We start from the raw sequence: 13,792 nt of genomic DNA, 5'->3' as shown, positions 1-13,792 counted from the left end.
CCCAAAGTATTTATGCCAATTTATATTCCCACCTGCAGTGAACGAGAATGCAGAATTCACCAACCATCATTAAGTCTCCCCAAACTAAGATAAGAAATCTAGAATCTTATTATGGTTTGTATTTCTTTGATTATTTGTGCTGCTAACTTTCTTCATGTTTCTTGGCTGCTTGGCTTGTTTTGTGTGTATGTGATTTGTCTGTCATTTCCACATTTACGTATTTAAAAATTTATGAAATTGAGTTTCTGTTAAATTGGAAACCTTCTTCGCATGGCTTATTAACTCTTTCACGATCAGGCACTGCAAACAGTTTATCCATTTTATCATTTGATTTTTAATTGTTAATGGATTCTTAAGGTGTGCGTTTATAAATCCAAGTACATAAATATTTTTCTTTGTTCTTCCTTCCTCTGCTTTTATGTTCAGAAAGACCTTGCACATCCCAGGGTCAGAGAGATATTAATCTACATTTTCTACTGGTATTTTTGTGGCTCTTTTTATTTTTTTAAAAAAGTGTTTAAATCTCTCCGTTGTTGGAATTTATTTTGGTCTGTGTGGTAAGAATCTAGGTACTGAAACCTCATTTGCTTACTGATCTAAATCTTGAATGCTATTGGGTCTTTTTCTGTATTTTTAAAATTTTATTGCATTATCTGTATGCCTCCACTACTTCGGCCAAAACTCTCCCTTTTCCTTATTGCAATTTAAGAATATTTCATAGAGACGCCTGGGTGGCTCAGTCGGTTAAGCATCCCACTTCGTCCTGGGTCATGATTTCACAGTTCGAGCCCCGTGTCGGGCTCTGTGCTGACAGCTCGGAGCCTGGAGCCTGCTTCGGATTCTGTGTCTCCCTCTCTCTCTGCCCCTCCCCTGCTCGCACACTGTCTCTCTCTCTCAAAAATAAATAAACATTAAAAAAAGAATATGCTTTCATGTCCAATAATACAAATTTGTCATCCTTACAATTAATTTCTGGGTTATGCCCCCCTCTTTGTCATTCTGCACGAACTCATCCAGTTCAAAATGTGAGTGCAAGTTACGCATTAATGTGTGGGGACTTGAAGTCTTTAATTCTGAGTTTTCTCATCTACCATTTAGCTTTTCCTCCGGATTCCTGCCAAGTTGTAGCTTCCATGTGTAACTTCTCACTACAGCCTCAAGTTTATTCATTGTTGTTATGAATACAATTTCTCTATTAAATTTCACCACTGCAGAGGAAAGTTACTTACTTACATATTTTTTTTTGCTATTTGCCACTTCACTGCTTAAAATTTTTTTTGAGAGACAGAAAGAGAGCAGGGGAGGGCAGAGAGAGGGAGACCGAATCCGAAGCAGGCTCTGCACAATCAGTGCCAAGTCCGATGTGGGGCTTGAACCCACAAACTGTGACATCATGACCTGAGCTGAAGTCGGATGCTTAACCGACTGCGCCACCCAGGTGCCCCAACCACTTTTCTGTTTTTTATTTAGAGAGTTTGCCAATTGATTCTTTAAAAAAAAAATTAATGTTGATTCATTGTTGAAAGATGGAGAGAGACAGAGCACAAGCCGGGGTGGGCAGGACAGCGAGGGGGACACAGAACCCAAAGCAGGCTCCAGGCCCTGAGCTATCAGCACAGACCCCGACGCGGGGCTCGGACTCACGAACCACAAGATCATGACCTGAGCCGAAGTTGGACGCTCAACCGATGGAGCCACCCAGCTGCCCCCGCTAATCGATTCTTTTGAAGCATGTAGGTAACTATTATCTGCAAATAGAGCTAATTTTGCTCTCTTCCAACAAGTTACGTCACTTCATCTTTTCCTGTCGTATTGCAAATGGTTAGAACTTTCAGATTATTCAAAAACATTCTTTATTTGAAATGCCTCTGATATTTGACTATTAAATGTGATGGCTTGAATACATGGCAGTTTTGAAGAACTCTGGCTTTTGGAAAGTGCTTTTGGCTTCAGATGGCAATCCCCCTCGTCAACCTTCTGTTCACTGGTCCCCTTGGATGACTCCCATCCCTCCCTGCCCAGCACTGAACAAGTCTTACCCTTTTCGGACGCAAAGACTTTCTATCTCTATACAGACAACCTCATCACGTACCTCCTGAAACTTCTTTTCTAAAAACCCACATTCCTCTGGGGGAGATCAATTCTCAGACCACCACACCCATGGCAAACCTGAACTGCTATCGTTTTGCTTAGCACAGCATATGAGACGACCAGGCTATTTTCCGCCACCTTCAAAGTTAGCGTCTTGTGGAAGATTTTTTTTTTTTTTTTTAATGGTTGCATTTTGAGAAAACGCTCCACTGTTTGCTCACGTAGGAACCGTTTCATTTGCGTTTGCTGACTTTTTTGCCGGCGAAAAGTAACAATGACCTGGGATTTCGCAGCTGCCGTGCGAGGAGGGTTGGTTCCATGGGGGAGACTGGGAAAAAGAGTGAGGGCAACGGTTACTCATAGTTGGGGTCACCTGTGTGGCGAGAGAAGGGTTGAGCGCTTTGGAGAGGGTCGGGCCCGACAGCCTTAGGAAGCTGAACGCATGGTCTCCCTATTACTCCGAGACCGCATTTCTGCGATTCTAAATTGGGGGTCATTACCGGTAAAACGTTAGGACGACAGACAATGTGTGTAAGGCATCTGGACACTTGCTACCTACCAGGCACTTACGGAGACAAAGTGCAAGCTCCTGGGCAGGTTTGAAGGCAGGGGCACAGGCCATGTTATAGCTAACAAAATAGAAAGAAAAGGCCTTTCTCTGCTACACAGAGTTAATTGCAAGCACGCTCGAGGATTTCAGGGTTTAGCCGACAGGCAGTGCTGTGCACCGGGTGGGTTCTCGGGGTTTCCAGTCCCTGCCTTCCTCTTCTCCTCTGCCTGGGTTGGCCCTTTCCATGGAGGCCAGACATCACTGGACCCCACCTGCCGTCCCAGCCTGATCGAGCATGAGCTCTGAATGTTTAGATTTTGACTGCCTCTGAGCGGGACAGGAAGGGCTCCTCATTGCGATATGAGGGCAAAATAGTCGTCGTGGCCAGGTGCCTGGCATTTAAGAACGTCCTTGTTAGCCCGCCTTAATTTTTCCAATTTGTTAGCCTGGAAAGCACCCTGATCAGTATCAAACTGAGGTCTTCACAAGGCGGAATGAAGTTTCTCTTCCATGTTCCCCAAAGTGAAGGTAGCAATCTGGATTTTTTTTTTTTTTGGTTGCTTGGTGGGAGGTTTCTGTATTATTATTGTTTAAAGTCAATTATCCTTTACTCCGTGTTCTTTTTCTGTTGTTTATTTTATCTGTCCTTCTCTCCCAGAGGGGCAGAATTAAGGCCCCCATTTGGTTTTTATTAGCGTAATCAGTTAATAGCTCTTCTATAATGCTTTACTTATTGTGTTAATTTTCTGTAGTTATGTCCAGAGGCAGCTTCCTGGAAGACCACATTAAAAAAAAAAAAAAGATAGAAGTTCTAACTTATTTCTTCTTTAATGGGTCCGGATAGCATTTATAGCGTCAGCTAAGATTATTGAACACTGTTGATTTACAAGATTATTGGAAATATGTATAAACTGCCGTGACTATTTTAAATAGGTCTATGGTAACGCTAACAATTCCATTAGTATGGTGTCAGTGCAAACACTACCCTTAGTGTTTCTGTTGATCTGGCTCATCACACCAGTCCTTTGGATTTATCTAGAAGGGGTTAGAGGAATGGGTGTATGCCGTTCTCATGCATACCGTGGAAGTCACTATAGTTCTACTGCACAGGTTTTAGCTAAACTCTGGGTCCCAGGGACCACTGTCCAATTGCTGGTGGGATTTTATTTATTTATTTATTTATAATTTTAAAAATATATTTATAATAAAAATATATTTTTTAAAGTTTATTTATTTATTTTGAGAGAGAGAGAGTGAACAAGTAGAGGAGGGACAGAGACAGAGGTAGAGAGAGAGAGAGAATCCCAAGCAGGCTCCACATAGGGCTCGAACTCACGAACTGTAAGATCATGACCTGAGCCAAAACAAAGAGTCAGATGCTTAACCGACTGCACCACCCGAGTGCTCCCAGTTTTTTTTCAGTCTGTGTATTTATTTTGAGAGAGAGAGAACAAGCCGGGGAGGGGCAGAGAGAAGGAGAGACAGAATCTCAAGCAGGCAATGCACAATCAGTTCAGAGCCCGAGGTGGGGCTCGAACTCAGGAACTGTGAGATCATGCCCTGAGCCAAGATGAACAGGCCAATGCTTGCTTACCTGACTGCGCCTCCCGGCACCCCGCTGGTGGGGATTGTAATGGGAATATCCTACATGGTCTTTAGTACTCATAGAGGAGTCCTCAAATTAAAATGGAGCTTCAGGGCACAGCATAGGCACAGGTAACAAAGACGATGTTTATGATAAATGTGATAGGTTGAGCCCCCGTGTTAGGTTGAATGTATGAATGAGATGAATGTCCTGAAGCAAAGCGAATGTGACTTTAGTGATCGGCATCGTGGGTTCTAGACCTGCCTCTGACACCATCCAGGCCCTCCACCTGCCTGGGACATGAACTGACTCTAAGGCCTCTCAGGGTCACAGTTTCCTCCCCTATAAAACAAGAAGTCAGGATGAAAGTTCTAAGGTTCCTCCCAGCTTTCACCCCGTATGCAACGTGCAGTCAGTAGGAGCTCTGTGCACGAGCTCAGTGAGGAGGGATCATTAGTGGGTGATCGAATCAGTATTAGAATGCTTTGCGTGGTTTATCGAGTCTCTGGAGATGAACACAGCACTTGGCACAAAATAGGGGCCCATCAATGCTTTTATAATAAATTCATTTTCATGGCGATGCCTGTATAAAATCCCAGTTTTGAGAACCGTTTCTTGGTCTGGCACAATGGCTGGGAGTGGACGTGGGAACAGCACCGGAAGAAAAGTCACAGGGTCCTGCTGTGTGAGCAAGTCACTTTCTCTCCTTGGGTCTTTCCCCTTTCGTTTGTCCAATAAAGGGGTTGGAGAAGAATCACCAAGGTAGCTTCTAACCTTGCAAGAATTGGCTATGTAAAGCAAACGAGAAGGTTCAGCTGTTCCCCCAACAGCTAGTGCCCAGAGCAGTTGAAGTGTATTAGCTGTGATTTAATGCTCCTGGGAAGCAGGACGCGGGTTTGCTATGGGGCTGGGTTGGGAAGCACGGGACAGAAAGGAGATCTGTGTGCTAAGCGTTGGCTGAAATTTTATGCAAAGAAGGAAATGAGGTCTCCTGTAATTGCCTGTTTCTGAGCTACAGAATGTATCAAATGCTGTGTTTAAAACGGTGCGATGCCTAGTTGTTAGCACAGTGAACCACCTGTTTTGTCTGTCTCTATACCCAGCCAGTGGTGGTGATGTTTGAGAACTTTCCTTTCAGGCAGTTCCATCAAAGAGGGGCAGTGGAAGGCGACCCAGCAAAGTCACGACTGAGCATATTTGAAAAGAACAGGGATGAAGCCCATATACATTTCAATGGAAGTATTTTTAAGGCATTTCAAGGAGGTGTCTGAGAAATAATTATGAAGTTTAAAAAGAAAGAATCTTAACTTTGATCTGATTTTCTTCTGTGAAGCAATTAGGCTCATCATTTTTCTCAAGTGCTAAGCTGAAAATTCTAATGGCTGGACCCAAACCCTTTCATTTGTGTCTCGTGGGACTTCTATAATTCCAAAAAAAAAAAAGAAGTTAAACAATTTATTAAGGTGATTTTGCAGAGGGATTAATGCGTAAAGCATTTTGCTGGTCAGCTCTCATCAAGCCCACAGCATCACAGAATAGTGGAGATTAAGAGCTAGATTGAGATTGCGCGAGAGTCCAATTAATAGCACAGAATTAAGAAACCTGTAAAGTTGATTTGACGGAGGGGAGAACACCGTCAAGGTGTGATCCGAATTTTCCTTTCCAGGGAATATATCCTACCTGAATTTTAGTATTCACGGGACTAGCTCTCAAATTAAAATGGAGCTTCAAAGCTGAGCCAAAGGACAAACTAACTGACCTGAAGAATAGCAAAGGAGAAACTTACTATAAAAAAAAGTAATAGGGGCGCCTGGGTGGCGCAGTCGGTTAAGCGTCCGACTTCAGCCAGGTCACGATCTCGCGGTCCGTGAGTTCGAGCCCGGCGTCAGGCTCTGGGCTGATGGCTCAGAGCCTGGAGCCTGTTTCCGATTCTGTGTCTCCCTCTCTCTCTGCCCCTCCCCTGTTCATGCTCTGTCTCTCTCTGTCCCAAAAAATAAATAAACGTTGAAAAAAAATTAAAAAAAAAAAGTAATAGATTGAATCCCAATGTTAGGTTGCATTTCTCCTAAATTTTTTGAACATGAAATCCCTCATACTTCTTATACTAAGTGCTAGGCTATCAGTTCTCTCTCTCTCTCTCTCTTTTTTTAAGTTTTTAAATTTATTTTGAGAGAGAAAGGGAGAGAGTGAGCAGGGGAGCGGCAGAGGGAGGGAGAGACAAAATCCCAAGCTGTCAGCACAGGGCTCGAACTCACAGATGGAGATCATGACCTGAGCCCAGATCGAGTCAGATGCTTAACCAACCGAGTCACCCACATGCCCCAAGACTGTTAGTTACTTGATGGGAGAAAATGGGTATTCATTTTTGCTTTCCCAATGCCTGGCACATGGTTCTTAGCACAATATTAGATTTTTATTAAATGTTTATGAAGTAGCAGCATCAAAATATTTTCTTAAAAAAAATTTTTTTTAATTTATTTTTGAGAGAGAGAGAGAGAGAGAGAGAGAACAGGGAAACAGAGGATCTGAAGCGAGCAGCCAGCCGACACGGGGCTCGAACTCACGAACTGTGAGATCATGACCTGAGCCGAAGTCAGCCTGTCAACTGACTGAGCCACCCAGGTGCCCCCAAATACTTTGTTAATTAAACAAAAAGATGTCATGCCATCTCCCCCCACCTCCCCAGTTACTAGATCAATTAACCAGTGTTTGTCTAAATTTTAAAAATCGGAAAACTTGAACTTCACAAAAACAATATGGATTTCTGGATTCTTTTGACAGTTCTGAGGGTGTGGCACTACTTGTTCCACAGTTATATATGGTGACAATTAGCTGGGACCCAAGAGCAGGTGCCCCCATTAGACCGGGCTCCTTCCTGTTGCCACTTAACCATTTGACTCTAGGATGACTTCATTTTCTTACCTACCAGGCAGGTCCATGGGATAGATACGCAGATAAGGGGAGGATATTTGGTATGTGTTATATTTTCCCCCCTTTTTTTTAAAGTTCATTTATTTATTTTGATAGAGAGAGAGAGAGAGAGGGGCAGAGAGAAAATCCTACGCGGGGCTCTAACGCATGAAACCTCGAGATCATGACCTAGGCTGAAATCAAGAGTCGGACGCTTACCCGACTGAGCCACCCAGGCGCCCCTGGTATGTGTTCTATTGATGTCAGATGTGAATGAGTTAAAGCTCTAACCTTGAGCTTAATGGTTTTCTTCAGCCCGAGACTGGAGACTCTTACATACTGTGCTTGGAGGGATTTTGTAGTGGGCACATTCCTACGACTTGAATATACCCCCGTGGGAATAGAGCAGAATTGGAGCTCTAAATAACCCTAATGATATCGGGTAGGAGCCCATCAGGGAATTGTTCAAGTTTGTCAGAGCATATTAAAATACAATACATTCACATCATCAAAAAGGATACATCAGTCCACCTGTCTCCACATTCCTTTCTGGTATTAAATTTGTCCAGGGACTTTTCAAAATTACACCTACCTGTACTCCCTCCCTTAGTGAATAGACATGTGGAGAGCAAACCAGAATAATGCACATTGGTGAAAAGTCCTATAATTGAAATCATTATTGCTTAAGACACCATTGCTTTAATCAGCCCTATCATAAATCAATGCTTCTCGCAAGTGAAGGTTTGAAATAAAGTGCTCTTAACCAGATTGGGTCTCTTAAAAGGCATGATGCAATTGGGAAGCCCCTGAAAATGGATAAAAAAGTGGTTTCTGAATAGATGCGCTGGTTCTAGCATTTTATCTTCCACTTAATTTTTAAAAATATTACCTGGTCCTTTCTTAGAAATTACATAGTGGAGGCCTGTAATGGCCAGGCCTTTAACCCATTAAAAAAATTTACTCCCAGGAACAGTTAATATTTGACGTTTAATTGCTTTTCCTTGTTGGAGAGGGAAATCTGTTTCTTTCCTTCCTTTCTTGATTGGCTTTTCAAAAATCACCTTGTGAGCTATAAAAATGGAGAGGAGTAATTGATTTTCAAAAACTCAAGTGCACGCACCTGTATTTGCATATGCGTCGTGCGTGTGTGTGTGTGTGTGTGTATGTGTGTGTGTGTGTGGACATAACAACCTCTGTGTACCAGGAACAGGGACTTCCCCCACAATAACTGTGCAAGGCGGGTGTTACTATTTCCCGTTAACGTGGAGGCAGCGGAGGCTCAGACTGGTTCACTGCTCGCGTTGGGTCACACGGGTAGTAAGCGATAAGAGGCTGAGTCTTTATTTCTCCAACCCTGGGGCCTGCCTGTAGGGGGGTTTCATACCCAGCAGTGCAGGCATCCATGGAACCAGGCAAAAAGGCCATGCCAACGATCCCCATCATTGGAGTAACTAGTCTTCACTAGCCTGTTTAACTAACGCCACGTTCTGGAATTTAGCAAAGGGTGCCACGCGCCATCCAGAAGCGTTGAAAGAGTCCAGCTGTGATGTGTGCCCTACGCCATTGTAACGGAGCCAGGAGAAGCGGCTGAACACTCCTTATAAGAGACAGCAACCCAGGAGAGATTTCTCCTCGGAGAGTTTTATGGGGATGAGCGGGGGTCAGATGTCCCCTCATTAGAAAAATGCCCACGCAGGCTTCAGATGAAGTTTTGGGGCTCCTCGGGACTGGTTTCAAGAGAAAGAGGGGGGTCACCAGGACGTTGGTGTGGAAAGGGTGAGGAGAAGCCTCTTTCTGGTTGCCTTGCGTTAGAAAATTTCCATTTCGACCTTGTCAAGCCCTCACCTTTCACGTGTGCTAAACTCACTAGCGAAGGCCAAAGGGTTCTCTTTCTCTCTTGTTTTCTTCCCACAAAACCAGGTATTATTTAGGTCTCTTGCAAAGCTGCACAGACCAACTGTCCCTCCTCAGATTATGCCTTCCAGAGCTCAGGCGATATGCCTCCTCGGGTTACACCTTCCACGTTTTGTGGTCAAATGTGGGCTGTGTCATTGTTCGTGACTCCACCTTGCAAAGAAAATATTTCTATATGGGCCTCACCAGGTCTCGTTTCCTCTGGGATTGCTCCTGAGCGGGCTGTCTTCATGCCAGGGGCGGGCAGTCGAATCGCTGGCCTTCACGGGACCACTGGACATCTGGCAGAAAACAGGAAGCCGTGACTTCGCTCAGCCGGAAAGCTACGAGGTGTGTGCCCGTCGGATGAGACATTGCTGAGAGGTTGAGTAGGATACTTGGAGAAAGGGCTTGGGAGGAAACTGACAGATGTTGAGGGAATGGAAATTTGTACCATTCACAGCATTTTTTTCTAGATCTGGAAACACAAAAGCTTACTTGTACACGGTCTTTCTGTTATTTATTTATTCCCCCCCCCCCCCCGTTTTTATTCCTGGTAATGGTGATTCCCATTGTTTACAGAGCAGTGGTCAAAAGTGAGTCCTACAGGGGCGCCTGGGTGTCTCAGTCGGTTGAGCGTCTGACTTTGGCTCAGGTCATGATCTCACGGGTGCGTGAGTTCGAGCCCCGCGTCGGGCTCTGTGCTGACAGCTCGGAGCCTGGAGCCTGCTTCGGATTCTGTGTCTCCCTCTCTCTCTCTCTGTTCCTCCCCCACTCATACTCTGTCTCTCTCTCCCTCGAAAATAAAGATTAAAAAAATAGACCCACACTTGGAGTTATTTAAAAAAAAAGGGGGAGTCCAATATAGCTGGGGTATATTGTCAAAACCCTTTTTGGAAACCCATTTGGCAGTGTGTGAAGACCATAAAAATTTTTCGTAACCCTTGAGCAAATGATTTTACTCCTGGGAATCAATCTCAGTACCAACAACAACAACAACTGCTCAAAGGTGTTCTTTACTTTTTTTTTAATTTTAATTTTTTAGAAGTTTTATTCATTTAAGGAATTTCCACACCCTGCATGGGGTTCGAACTCACAAGCCCGAGATCCAGAGTCACATGCTCCACCGGACTGAGCCAACCAGGTGCCCCTCCAAGATGTTCTTTAAACTATTGTTTACAGTACTTAGAATGTTAATGTAAACCTAAGAATATGGGACATGGAACTATCAAATGTTTTCTTGATGTTGGTTGGCAAATGATGTCATAACATCGGGATGGGATGTGTACTCCTGATGATTACAGATATGTGGGCAAGATATGCTCAGTCATCATAATGGATAACATTTATTGTCTCCTTAATACATGACAGGCGATGTGTCAGATCCTTTGTAATCACTGCCTCCTTGGGCGTGCTCGCCAGATTAAGCCAGATTTTTTTGGTCTCCATTTTACGGATAAAGAAAAAGGAAGGTTCACTGGATTATCTGAGGTCGGACTGCTGGGGTGAGAATTGAACCCCATCCTGGTTGACGACAGAGTTTACACTCTTATCATTCCTCATGACGTGTGGATAATTTTATTTTTTAATGCTTATTGATTTATCTTGAGAGAACAAGAGAGAGCGTGCACCCGTGTGTACGCGGATAAGGAGCGGAGAGAGAGAATCCCAAGCAGCCTCCCCACCGTCAGCACAGAGCCCTACGTGGGGCTCGATCCCACGAACCGTGAAATCATGACCTGAGCTGAAATCAAAAGTCGGGACGCTTAATCGACTGAGCCACCCACGCATCCTTTATGCGGATAATTTTAAGTAAAAAACAAATATTAGCCACCCAACCCCCCCCCCCCCCCCGCAACAGACCCTGGAAAGAAGCCCCCAAACTCCAAACCCAAAACAAGCCAGCATCAACACACACAAATCTGACAAACTTTGCTCTTCTGGTAATCACACTGAAAAGTACATAGCAAAGCTTAGACCAAGAGAACGCGCCAAAGTTGAAAAAGCTCATCTGCGACCAGCCAATAACATGCCAGGTGGGTATCTGAAGCAACAGTTACTGTTTAAGTCTTTTCTCTGGATGGGAATTAATTCTCTCTTTCGCTGAGAGAATCCAATTAATATTATTCTGCCAATTTAAGGAAGTAAATTTTACAAGGAAGCAAATCTTGCGTTTAGGTGGGAAAGAGTTTGTCCAAAGAGACTTGAGAATTCTCTTGAGGACCAGGCCCTAGACCGGCGGTTCTTAGCTAATTTTGTGCGAGAATGCATTCGACAATATTGGTGGCAACTGTGGTGTCTGATACCGGGGTGGGGGGAAAAACGTACGTGTCCATCTGTGCCGCGTTTTGTTATATATCTGTTTACTTTTGAAAGCTTTCAGGGTCGTGGCTGGGTTGAAGGTTTAAATCAAAATGTCCCCTTGTGTTTGGCTTGCAGAATGTTCTTTGGCCCCCGACGTGGGGTGGGGGATGTTGTTTCGCTGGTGCTCCAGACGCCCCTACGGTTTCTTCGGAGCCTCGTCTATACCTGCGACACTAAGGTTTGTGAAGTCACTCGAGTCTCATGAAGGATTTAGTTGCACTGCGTTGCCGTGAACGCTTGGATTTGGACGCAAGGCTCACGCCTGCCTTCTGGATTTTCCATGGTAGGGTGAAAAAAAAAAATGCGCGACACACATCACCAAGAATCCATGTCTGTGCCTGGCAGTGTAATCGAGAAAAGCTTTGGAATGCGAGTGGACGGCATTATGAATAGCTTTCCTTAGCACACCTGCAGAAAGGCACTTCCGTTAGACACACCTTTGCCAAGTGCGTGTGCGTAAGGCACAGTGTTAGACAGATGTGAAAAATGGGTGGGTGATGCCTTTGTAGAAGATTCTCCCAGGACTCTGATGGGCTGAGGTTTAGAGATGCCCATACAGCCTCCAGGCGCTAAGAAGATGACAGCCGGGGCCCGATATCAGCCCATGAAATATTTTCATCATCAGGATGAAGAAAATTATTTTGCACCGTTTCTGTTGTTCGGAAGTGGAAACATTTTCGGGTGTGAATCCCCCAAGGGACTTTCTGTGGCCTCCCTACCTCTTATCCGGGATTGTGCAGTATGGAGTCAGAAACGCCATGGGAAGAAGTCATTGGGCTGCCTTCTCCAGGAGCTTTCCCTGGGCAGTCGTCTCTGCCCATGTTACGGAAGACGGCAAAAAATCCGAGCCATCATGCATCTGGCCAATTATGCAATGCTCCGTCGCGAGGGGAAATTCCTTCCTCACCCCAGCTGGTGAACAGTTATGCCCTGGAGCCCAGGACGGCCATGCCTTGTAACTTTTTAACCTAGTTAGTGTAACTGCCAATATTATTCCTATTCATATAAATGTCTAATCCTTTCTTGAATCTTGCTAGACTATTTGCCTCAATAATACCCTGCGGCAGTGAATTCCACAGGTAGGTTATACGCTGTTTTAAGAAGTATTTCCTTTTTTTTTTCATTTTAAATTTGTTACCTTTTAACGTCGCAGGATGGCCCTTGTTCTTGCATGAAGGGGCCCGGGGTCCAGGCGTTTCAAGTTCTGCTTTAATTTTTCCAAGCGCTTTGCCATCATTAGAACTCTGTCTTCATCAGGTATTTTCGGTTTTGGTGTATCCAATCTTGATTAAACGAGATGATTGATGTGAATAGTCTCATATGGCTTTGGCACATAGTAGGCACCGGAAAAAAGCTCTCCTTGGTATTCATTCCACTTATTGGACAGCTTTTTTTTTTTTTTTGAGTACCTACTGCATGCAGGAATCATTGTAAGTATTGGAGAGACCGCGTTGAATGAGACAGGGTCCTTGTTGGAAGGACCCAATTTCCTAGAGAAGATGAGCAGCGACATAGTGAACAAAGATGAACGACAGGGTCTCCAGTCGTCGTAAGTACTACGGGAAAATTAGAGAAGAGTGGTTGGCAGAGGATGGAAGGGGCCCCATGAGATTGCACCGTCAGGGAGTAACTCACTGAAAAGGGGCCGGTTGAGCTGGCCCTCAAGGAAGCATCTGTGTGAAATCTCCATGAAGGTGAACCCACGCTCCCAGACACTGCCTGGCAGGAGGTAAGATTCCATCCTTATTTGTTGGGTGAGTGAATGAATGGAGGTGGAGAAGGGAAGCCTTAGTTATAGAAATCGTCCAGTAAGTTCCCATAGACCCAGGAGTTACACTTCTTGAATCCCGACATTCTGTAACTCCAAAGACCGTCGGAGTAGAAAAAACCCCAGGGAACTTAGTTAGACACCAGTGGGTGTGAAGCACTTTGCCATGTCCCCAGCCACCTCCCTTGGATAACCTTGGGGAAGTCACCTGGTCTCTCCTCCTCAGCCCTGCACGCCCTTTCTTCGCTCTTTCCCGTCTCCTTCCTTGTTTTCTCGGTTCCCTGTTTTTGTCCCTGCCTCTGCCTAAAACTCATCAGTGGCCCCCGTGGCACTTAGCTTTCCGCTAAGTGACTTAGGTGAGGGCGGCACAGGGGTTGGGGGGGGGACGCGGTGGTTACTTTTCCGAAATACTGTCTTTTTCTTTTCATTTTAAGTTTATTTCTGTATTGTGAGAGAGAGCGAGCACGAGGAGGGGAGGGGCGGAGAGAGAGACAGAAAATCCCAAGCAGATTCCGAGCCATCAGTGGAAAGCCCGACGTGGGTCTTGATCTCACAGTTGGGAGATTGTGACCTGGGCCGAAATCCACAGGTGGCCACCTAACCGACCGAGCCAGCCACCCAGGCACCCCTG

General features: G+C 44.9%; 1 protein-coding gene and 1 long non-coding RNA gene across 6 annotated transcripts in view; one reads left to right on the top strand and one right to left on the bottom strand.

The window, feature by feature from the left end:
* The window catches only part of LOC106987220 (uncharacterized), an 83,546-nt gene that overhangs the window by 33,317 nt on the left and 36,437 nt on the right, over positions 1 to 13,792 (top strand). For all 5 annotated transcript variants that reach the window (XR_008299001.1, XR_008298998.1, XR_008298999.1 and 2 more), the window contains exons 2-3: positions 9,240 to 9,380; positions 11,469 to 13,122. This is a non-coding gene — a long non-coding RNA (uncharacterized LOC106987220). The remainder of the gene's footprint in view (positions 1 to 9,239; positions 9,381 to 11,468; positions 13,123 to 13,792) is intronic.
* Positions 1 to 13,792, bottom strand: part of NR2F2 (nuclear receptor subfamily 2 group F member 2) — a 77,985-nt gene that overhangs the window by 41,285 nt on the left and 22,908 nt on the right. The gene's annotated exons all lie outside the window — the stretch shown is intronic.

The sequence above is a fragment of the Acinonyx jubatus genome, chromosome B3, assembly GCF_027475565.1.
Source record: "Acinonyx jubatus isolate Ajub_Pintada_27869175 chromosome B3, VMU_Ajub_asm_v1.0, whole genome shotgun sequence".
Classification (NCBI taxonomy): domain Eukaryota; kingdom Metazoa; phylum Chordata; class Mammalia; order Carnivora; family Felidae; genus Acinonyx; species Acinonyx jubatus.
The sequence above is the reverse complement of the archived record's forward strand: the minus strand, read 5'-3'. Positions and strand labels throughout refer to the sequence as shown.